Consider the following 10,011-nt stretch of genomic DNA (forward strand, 5'->3'; position numbering starts at 1 on the left):
AATAAGGTTGTGTATTTGGAGGTGCCTCATGCCCCCCAAATCCACTCTACTCAGAAGAGAGCATTCAGCAGAGCAGTCCCTGCATGACAGAACATCTTCTCTGTGGAAGTGCGGTTTGGATACCGACATTGTATGGATTTTGGCCTGTCATGAAAACATTCTTATTTCGCCAAGCATTTCCACGGCATTAATTTTATCTAGTCACTTTGATTACTCTGCTGTTTAATTTACGGTGCAAGCTATTCTGTGTTTTATTTTGTGGTAAATCAGTTAGATCTATGATTATGGGTGATTCACAAATATTTTAAAAAAATAAACACATTACAGTTAATGAGTGGGATCTGTGCAAGAGCACAACAGTCGCCCCCCCCCCCAATCTTATTTTGTGCACCAGACAGGCACATTTCTCCATGTCCTACAGGCTGTTAGGAAATTCACCGCTGGTTTCCCTTTTAGGGCATCATCTTTTCCCTCTTTTAAAAATGTGTTTTAATACGTCATGGGAAGTATTTATTGCATTGTATTGCACTCTTCAAGAGCCCCAAGCACTAATTGTACTTCATCGTGTTCTGCGAAAGGCCCCCCCAGGTCATCATTGTCAGCAAGTCTCATTCATCATCTGTGCCATAAACAGTACTGTTGGGTGAAATGGATGAGGCTCAGCTCTCTTTGTCACTGATGAACTTTCCACATGTTTCCAGTGCACATGCCCCACTGAGCAGCCTCTTCATCAGCGGAAACAGGAGCTGTGCCAAAAAACAAATCCATTCAATTTTGCTGTTATTGGGGGCCAGGTGTCCTTTTCTGGATGTCCTTATAAGTGTTCCAGGAAAACATTCCTGGGTGGAATTCAATGTTGCCTGCAGTGCAAGCATTTCAGCCTCCCAGACGGAATGATCTCAGCACTCGCCTCCCTGCACTGTTCCAGGGGTTCTCCCACCCACCCGACACTAATTTCAGATGGGGGCATGTGGGGAAGGGGTAGTAAAAGCCCCATTGCACAAGCAGACATCTTTACACATGCCTTCTGCTGATGGGGCTCAAAGTGAATCCTTCTCTCTATTACTTATTTTTTCTTTCACCCATGGCTTACACAATTTAGGTAGCTGTTTCCTCAAAGCATGGTGTTTTCAGACTTCGGGGAAATATTCAGAGGTACACAAACGAAGGGGGCAGGTCCAGTAGCGACTGGTCGGGTGGCATGGATGGGGTTGCATTGCTGATCTGGCTTTGTAAGACTGATGTCAGGGACTGGACTGAGGGGGACAAGACTGAGGAGGAATGGTGGAGACTGCCCCCCAAACCTTCCAGAGAAGAAGAAGGCAGTATTGAATTACAGCAATGGTTTGAGGAAGCTCACAGCTCAGAGACAGGTGAACAGATGATTTGGGAGGAGAAAAGGGGGAGACAAAGGCAGAGCAGCCAGCTGACACATTATCACTGGAGAGCATTTCTGACCCCCCTTCTCCCATAACCTAGCGTGCATTGAAAGTGGAAGAGCAAAGGCCACAGAGACAATTAACCCTGATGGCCACCATAAAGGGAAGTGCTGTTGCTAGGAAGGAAGGGGGGAGGAGCTCAGTTGGAGCAACGCCATTAATCTAAGAGGCGGAGTACATGATCCTCTTGCTGTGAATTACTGAATAAAGACTCGATAAGAACTTCCTCGTCTACTTCCTTGGATGTGTGCCGTGAGAGGGGAGAGGATCGGAATTCACTGAAGCCTGACAACTATGCATTGTGGCTGATTACCAAGAGGGAGGGGACAAGGAGAAGGGGACGACAAAGGACGAGATGGCTGTACAGTGTTCTTGAAGCTACGAACATGAGTTTGACCAAGCTGCGGGAGGCAGTGGAAGACAGGAGTGCCTGGCATGCTCTGGTCCATGGGGTCACGAAGAGTCGGACACGACTAAACAACAACAACCAAGAGGGAGAGGGACAAAATACATGTTTAACCTTATACCAATGGGAACCCCAAGTCATTATTGGTGATCCTTTATACAGATCCTACTATTTTGCTTCCTGACTTATTTGTGTATGGTTGTCAAAACCTGCTCTCCATCTTTGACTCTGAATCGTTCACTCACTCATTGGCAAGGACCCTACAGAGGATGCATAATAAGACACAGATACAAGATAGGCTAGCATTGGAACTAGGTTTCTGGAGACAGTGGCTCTCCAGATATCGGTGGGCTCCAATTCCCATCAGCCAACATGGTCAACAGTCAGGAATGATGATGATATGATGATGATTTATTGAATTTAAATTTCCAATACCCAGAGGTGTCAGGGTGGTTCACAGAACAAAATCAAAACATGAAACGAAAATACATAATCAAAATAAAAACAACAACTATCCAATAGCCACATTTTAAAAGGGCATAGGATGTCGATCAAAGGCCTGGTTGAAAAGGAACATTTTTGTCTGGCTCCTAAAGGTGTATAATGAAGGCGCCAGGCGAACTTCCCTGGGGAGAGCATTGCATAGGTGGGTGCTACTACAGAGAAGGCTTGTTCTCATGTTGCCACCCTCCAGACCTCTCGAGGAGGAGGCACACGAAGGAAGGCCTGAAAAGATGATCTCAGGGACTGGGTAGGTTCATATGGGAAGAGGCGGCCCTTGAGGAATTGCAGTCCTGAGCCGTTCAAAGCTTTGTTGGTCAAAACCAGCACTTTGAATTGGGCCTGGAAACTAATTGGTAGCCAGTGCAGTCAGACCAGGATCGGCGTAAGATGCTCAAACTGTTTTGCTCCAGTGGAAGCTGCAGTCTAACAACTGGAGAGCTACATTGTCTTCACTCTAGCTGGGTAACACAAGGACATACATTTTAAACTGAAGGAGATAGGGATGAGGAGCACAGTTACCCAGGTAGAAGGGCAGGCTCTGCAGCAGGTGTCTGCAGGTGAATAGTTTTCTTCCAGCGATGACATTGCCCCAGGAAGGAGAAAGCTGCCATTGATACCACTGCTCCCTCATACTCCTTGCAATGTTCCACTTGCATTCCATGAGACGATGCAAGGTTTCTGCTGCAGCAGCAGGCAAGGCTGCCAGGTGTGGGAGAAGAATGGAGCTCAAATCTGGGATGGCCAAATCTGTCATTTTCAGTTCCCCCCAGTTTCTCCTTCTTCCAGTCATTCACATCAGCCAGTGATTTTTTTAATAATAATAAAAAATCACCAGCATTTCCATGCACAGTTTTGCTTGTTATTTTCATGGACTCTTGCACTTTTCAAACGCACGCTTTATCCCCGCATATGCATTTGTGTACATATTATTTGGCTTACGTGGCATTGCAAATTTCAAATAAGTGCAAATTTTGAAGGATGGCTGCCTTGCGGCTCGCGTATTGTTTCAGAAAGCGCAAATTAGGGAGCTTCGCCTTGAGATGCGAAGCAAATTGAACCCAAAGTCGCAAGGAGCACATGGAAGCTTGGGTAAATGTGTTGCCTTGTTTAGAGTTGTGCCGTACGGCCCAGATAATAAAGGGGGAGGCCTGTAGGAATGAAAATCACGGGAGACGAGTGGTGGGTGTCTCGAGAGGCGTCTGCCGGGGAAGTCCCGGGAACTCTCTTTTATTGAATATTACAAACATTGCCACAGGTGTACTTGTGGCTGATTGGTTGATACAAACACAAAGAAACTCATTGCCTATTGGTTAATGCAAATGCAAGGCGGGAATTACATGTGAGGGGTGGGAATTACATGTGAACATTAATCACCGGTAGATTAAAGGCTGGGAAACGAGGTTGGGACTAGACAAGCATGAAACCTCCTAATTAATTATAACTAAAGATTAATATAACATGAACAATTACTAATGATTGATCATAACATGAAAGAATATAATAATCAAGTTCTATAGATGTGGTCAGCTATGCATGGAGTACAAGTCACCATGAACTTAAAGTGAACTGAGCGATGAGGGAATGTCTTGGTGTTTGGAGCAGGTTCGTACAGTGTGTGCAGAAACAGAGAAAAGATTATAAGCGAGAGTTCCCAGAATGCAAGAGAAAAGAAGCAATGCTTCCCCATAATGCAACAGTTATGTGCAGAGGGAAAACATATGTGCAGAAGGAAAACTTCCCTTTAGAGGCCGAAGCATCAACATGACCCTCTCCACTTTCTAGCAAAACACTTGGAGCAATCTTTGCAGAAAGGTTAAATAACATCAGACAAATACTCTGTAATTTGGACTCAGCTGGTAACTTTCTCTGCTTCAGCTTACGCTGCCTGGGCTGATAGCGTCCATATAATTTCTTCTGACAAAAAATTGCTACCCTTTGAGTTGATCCTTGTAACTGAAATCCATTTTCCCCACCTCAGCCCTTCACCACCACAACAACAAACCAGGCACAATACACTACTTTCCCAGGTGGGTAAGTTGTAATTTTAGTGCTGAGAGTGCACTGAGAGTATCTTCTCGGGATAGCATACTTTTGTCTAAGTTGTATGAGCAGGGTACTCATAGGTTTCCCTCTTCCTGCCGAGCCACTTTTCAAAAAACTGGAAGTCGGAGTTCAGAAAAGTAATGCTCCATTTTATGACCTTGTTGACACGTTGTGGTTGCAGGTGTGCAGTTCTTAAGTCTCCCTTCAATACAAAGCAGCGCTGCAACTGTAGAATGGTAACCAATCACCTGCCATCACGCTGATAAGGGTGATGTTATTCCCGATTCCTCTTATATAAAAATGCAGATCATGCAGATGACAAAAACATAGGGTTTCTGGTCAAGTGCTTTCAAGATGATCTTAACTCATAGGCTTTCAGTTGCCGTTTTGTTTTTAAATTTGTGTGCATTTAAAAGTATCACTGTAGGCAAATGTTGGTTGCTACTGAAGGGGGAAGGAATGGGTTCTGTGCAGTCAGTCTGAAATGGGACCCAAAATCCTCATTTTACCTTCTCCAAGGGAGCATTTCTAAAATGCATTAACTTGAGCTCTTGAGTCAATGTATAAACAGAAACCCAGCTGTATAAACAAGTGCTCAAAGCCCTCTCCTTTATCAGTTCGTGATGGCAATGGATGACCTTGTCAGTTCTGTGGAGCAGGGATGGCACGTCTGGGTCTTGCATCCTGACCACAAAAAGATGCACAGACCTTGTCAGGTCTGACAAGAGACCTGGGAATGGTGCCAGGAGTGTTCTTACAGTTGGTGACCTCCTGCCCCAAGATAAGAGTATAGAAACAGGAACAACCTTTTATGGTCAAGAGTACCGGAACAGGAATATCTGTTTATGGTCATGGATGTCAGCTTGCGTGTATGAGCTGACGTGGTTGGATTCCTGGGGAAGGGGGGAGAGGGTGCCTGGAGGATATATATACTGCATGAAATTTCTCATTTCTTTGGACTTGCTGTGAACTGACCACGCAAGTGCCTTCTGCTATCCAGAGAGCAGAATAAACTCTTTCTCTGAATCAACCTTGGTGTCATTTGACTCCTTCCTCCCTGTTCTGGGAGCAACACTCACCTTACCATCGATAAAGTCTAATAAGGCTACACTACTGCTCTCAGGAGAGATGCTTGGGGTTCTTCTTGGCTGTTTTCTGGCTGTTCTCTCATTTTGAATTTATTTTAATGCCTTCCATCCACGAGCATTTTATTTGTCACCAGGTGTCATGAGGGTATCAGCTGTAATAAATGGCAGTCCATAGAATTCACATGTAGAGGTCTATAATCCCAAATGGTGCTACCTAATCAAGAAAAGAAAAGCACTTTATATGCAATGGTGTCACACATTCATGTAAAATGTCTGAATAGAACATCACGGCTCCATCACACTTAATGAACACCCACTGGTTGATTTGACTGTACTGATCTTTAATCTTACACCTGAAAATTCATTGCTCCCTTGCTCTTTTTATCTCCAGTGTCACGTGTTAAGAGATCGCATTTATTCCATTTATTTATAAATATATTTATTTATTTATAGTCTCCAGCAGGCCATGTGAAATGTGCAAACGACGACTGATTTTTGTACATTCTCTGGCCATCATGCATAATCCCCAACAGGCATCGCAGAATGTGCATATCTCGGCTGAATTCCGTACCTTTAATTTTGATGGAAGAAAGTGGAGTGGTAAACAGCAAGAGGTGCAAAAGATTATTCTAATAAGCTGTGCCGAGCTAAATCCCTGCAAGTTTCTAACTGAACAGTTCAGTGGCCAAGGCTAGCCAAGTTTGCAAACTGTGGCTTTTGAGCAAACAGCAAACAAGAACGGAACCTTTAATAGTTAAACAGATACAATTTCCTCCGAAGAACAATTTGAAACGTACAGGGATTTAGCTTGGTGCTGCTTATTAAAATCATATTTTGCAGCAGTGTGTTCTGTTCTGTTCTGTTCTCCCATAGCATTTCTGTGGCCCGCTTTACACTTGCCAACTATTTATAGGACCATATTCCTGACCACACTCTTCGGGCAGATGCAAACCTTCGCGTATCCACTCTAAGTAAACAGGCAGGTTAGAGCTGAGTGAGTTGTGGAGCTGCATTTTGTCGGATGCTTCTGAGATGTGTTTTCTCTAAATGACCGTTAGTCCCTTGAGCATTGCAGCGCGAGGCAAGTCTTTTCCTCTTTGCTTGCATTTCTGGCTAAAGCATCCCTTTATCATTCCTTCCTGATATAGAATGCTTTCTTTCAGTTGTAAATATTGCATGAAGGCATGAAATATGAGGAGAGAGGCAAAGAGAAACCAAAGCCACCTCTGCAAACGCAAACCCGAAATGGAGTCTGCTTGTCTGACTTCCTTTATTATGGTCAGTGGAACACGGCCATCCTACATAGGGATCGATTATTTCTGCTCTTGAAGCTGGAGAGATCATAGCTGCTGGAAATGTATGTGCTGTGTAGCAGATCTTGGCTATTCCAGGGTTTATAAGGTGCTCTATGTCATCATCATCACCTGTCAGTTCCTCCGTTAACTGCTGCAATCCCATCTAAGGGTAGGTCCAGTCCTGCCTCTGGCTTTACCTTTGCTTGTCGACCCTTGTCAACCTGAACTGGAGCCTGTTCTTTAGCCTGTGTCAGGGACTGGCTGGACATGAAGGAGTGGTGGGAGGTCCTAGCCAGAGAACCCCCTGTGGAAGCATCAGAAGAGGAAGGCTCAGACTCAGGAGAGTGGTGATGGGTGACTTAAGATAGGGCAGGAGATGAAGGGGTTGTCAGGATGGTTGGATGCTGAGCCACAACAGACTTGAGTGAGCGAGAGGTGCAATCTACACACATGTAAAGAATGCTGTGAGAATTTTTTATTAAAAAACGTTTTGAAAAATACATTGCATTTGGCATAGCTCGCCATCGCCATCTGGTGTCACATTAGTATATTTACAACACATTTAAATGTTGTATAGCTAGTCCAGAGAGGAAAAAGAAGCAGCTGAGGAGGAGGTAGTGTCAGAGACTGGGCAGAGGAGGAATGGTGGAGACCTCCTCTCAATCCTGATCCTTCCAGGGAGGAGGAAGAGGAAGACAATGTAGATTTACAACAAGGGTTTGGGGGAGGTCGCAGCTCAGAGGCAGAGGAGGGGGAAAGTTGGGAAATCATGGGAGAGCCAGAGCAGCTGGCTGACATGTTGTTGCTAGAAAGCATTCCAGACCTACCATCTCCCAGAACCTGGCGAGCCTTAAAAGTAGGAGAGAAAAGACCTCAAAGACAGAGGGCAGGTAGTAGCACCCATAGAAGTAATGGATGAGCAAGTGGGGAGACGGAGGGTGGAAATTCACTCGGGACAAAGCCATTATCCAAGAGGCTGGGTTCTATAGCCTCTCTCTGTAAAGTTTGAAATAGAAAAGGAATGTATGAAACTTTTCCTTGTCTTTATACTTTCCTGGGCATTGAGCCAGGATCCGCTGACAACACCCTAACAGCAGAGAGCAATAGCCATTCAAATTACATATTTTCCAACCTTTCTTGAGAAAGGAAATGTGGTTGAATGAATCCGTCCCAAAGTCACCTCTAAAGTTGATTATTTAATGGGTACAGGGTTGCAAATGTATATTTATTGGCCTCAGCTTGATGGGTTACAAACTGGTAAACCAATATAAAACTTTTCCCCAATAGTAAAAGTTAATATATCCCCCAAATAAAGCTATTCATCACCTGTTATGGAGATCCATCTTGACAGTGCTAAGATGCCGTCTGACTGCTTTTGTGTTTTTTTTATAATAATTTTTATTGATTTACAACACAAACATACAATTTTATCCAATCTTTAACAAACAAATTCTCTCTTTTTGGACTTCCCTCAGCTTCTCTGTCAATCATCCATCTTTACGTCTTAGTTACGCATTCCTTCTCATTAAAGCATATCCTCTTTGTGACATCACACATGACATCACACATGCCAACATCACACATGACATCACACATGACATCACCATGCCAACAGCAATGGCCAGTAGACTTCTGCAGCCTAGTAACCATCAGCCTGACTACCCAGTTGCTTCCATCTCAACTATTAGATTTTTATTTATTTTTTGCTCTCATAATCAAAGCCTGAGGAAGAGCTGTGCATAATCTGAAAACCTAAACAGTCTTGGCCCAGTATACCTTAAGGAGCGTCTCCACCTCCATCACTCAGCCCAGATGCTGAGGTCCAGCTCCAAGGGCCTTCTGGCGGTTCCCTCCCTACGAGAAGTGAAGTTACAGGGAACCAGGCAGAGGGCCTTCTTGGTAGTGGCACCCACCCTGTGGATGCAGCAGCCTGCCATTGGGACATATCCGACTGCCTTTGAACTTTCCCGGGGCAATTGATTGGACCCAAAGGATGGTTCTGTAGACTGCATTTCCATTTTTGACAGATCTGCTGACCCAATCGGCTTATGAACCTGAACTAGTCTCAGTTTAAATTGTGAACATGATGAGCTAGGAAAACACACTAATAATAATAATAATAATAATAATAATAATAATAATAATAATTTTATTATTTATACCCAGCCCATCTGGCTGGGCTTCCCCAGCCACTCTGGGCGGCTTCCAAAAAAAAAAAAAAAAACTATAATACATCAAACATTGAAAGCTTCCCTAAACAGGGCTACCTTCAGATGTCTTCTAAAAGTCTGGTAGTTGTTGTTCTCTTTGACTTCTGGTGGGAGGGCATTCCACAGGGTGGGTGCCACTACCGAGAATGCCCTCTGCCTGGTTCCCTGTAACTTGGCTTCTTGCAGTGAGGGAACCGCCAGAAGGCCTTCGGTGCTGGACCTCAGTGTCCGGGCAGAACAATGGGGGTGGAGACGCTCCTTCAGGTATACTGGACCTAGGCCGCTTAGGACCAACACTTTGAACTGTGTTCGGAAACATACTGGGAGCCAATGTAGCTCTTTCAAGACCGGTGTTATATGGTCTCGGCGGCTGCTCCCAGTCATCGGTCTGGCTGCCACGTTCTGGATTAGTTGTAGTTCTGGATTAGTTGTATTAAGCCCATTAAAAAGAAAGAAAACCACAGCGGCAATTGGGGGACCACCAGTGGTTACTTGAGAATGTTTAGGGGGATTTTAACCACTCCCAAAAAAACTTCCTGATTAAAATAACACAAAATGCTGGAGTCTCAGGGATTTCTTTGAAGTTTCTGCCACCTACGAAAGTGGCAAACTACTTTTGAGTTTAAATTGAAAATTGAAGATGAAAACTGCAGCGCCTGTGACTGCAGTAGGAGCTTCTAAGGATCACCTTCCAGCTATATGCCTGGTTTCCCCGCATGAAGAATACAGCTTCATTAGATTGCAACTACAGAGAAGAATTGCAGCAGTTGAATTTTAACTGAGAGGTTGTTTCCGTCGTCCTGCCACTTGGTTTCTGAAAGATACAAAAATGTAATGATGCCCGCTCCCTCGGAATTTAAGCCTCTTTCCCATTTATCTGAAATGGGTGCCTCGCCCTTTCTCATGGAAACTGGTGAAATGGAAAGTGCTTAGCGTTTGCAGGATCGTGCCCCTGGTTCACAAAACAAACAAACAAACAAATTAACAGGGCCATCCAATACAATAGGACTATTCAGAAGTAAAGCA

The 10,011-nt window shown here is 44.4% G+C and overlaps 1 long non-coding RNA gene across 1 annotated transcript; it reads right to left on the reverse strand.

Moving 5' to 3' along the window:
* Positions 1–483: 483 nt before the first annotated feature.
* Positions 484–8,147, reverse strand: LOC307220950. Its single transcript, XR_013841194.1, has 2 exons — positions 8,102–8,147; positions 484–746 (listed from the first exon to the last, which is right to left on the reverse strand). It is a non-coding gene; the product is annotated as an uncharacterized lncRNA (long non-coding RNA).
* Between the last annotated feature and the right edge of the window lie 1,864 nt (positions 8,148–10,011).

This window comes from Podarcis cretensis (assembly GCF_951804945.1).
Source record: "Podarcis cretensis genome assembly, chromosome: 7".
In the NCBI taxonomy this organism is placed as follows: domain Eukaryota; kingdom Metazoa; phylum Chordata; class Lepidosauria; order Squamata; family Lacertidae; genus Podarcis; species Podarcis cretensis.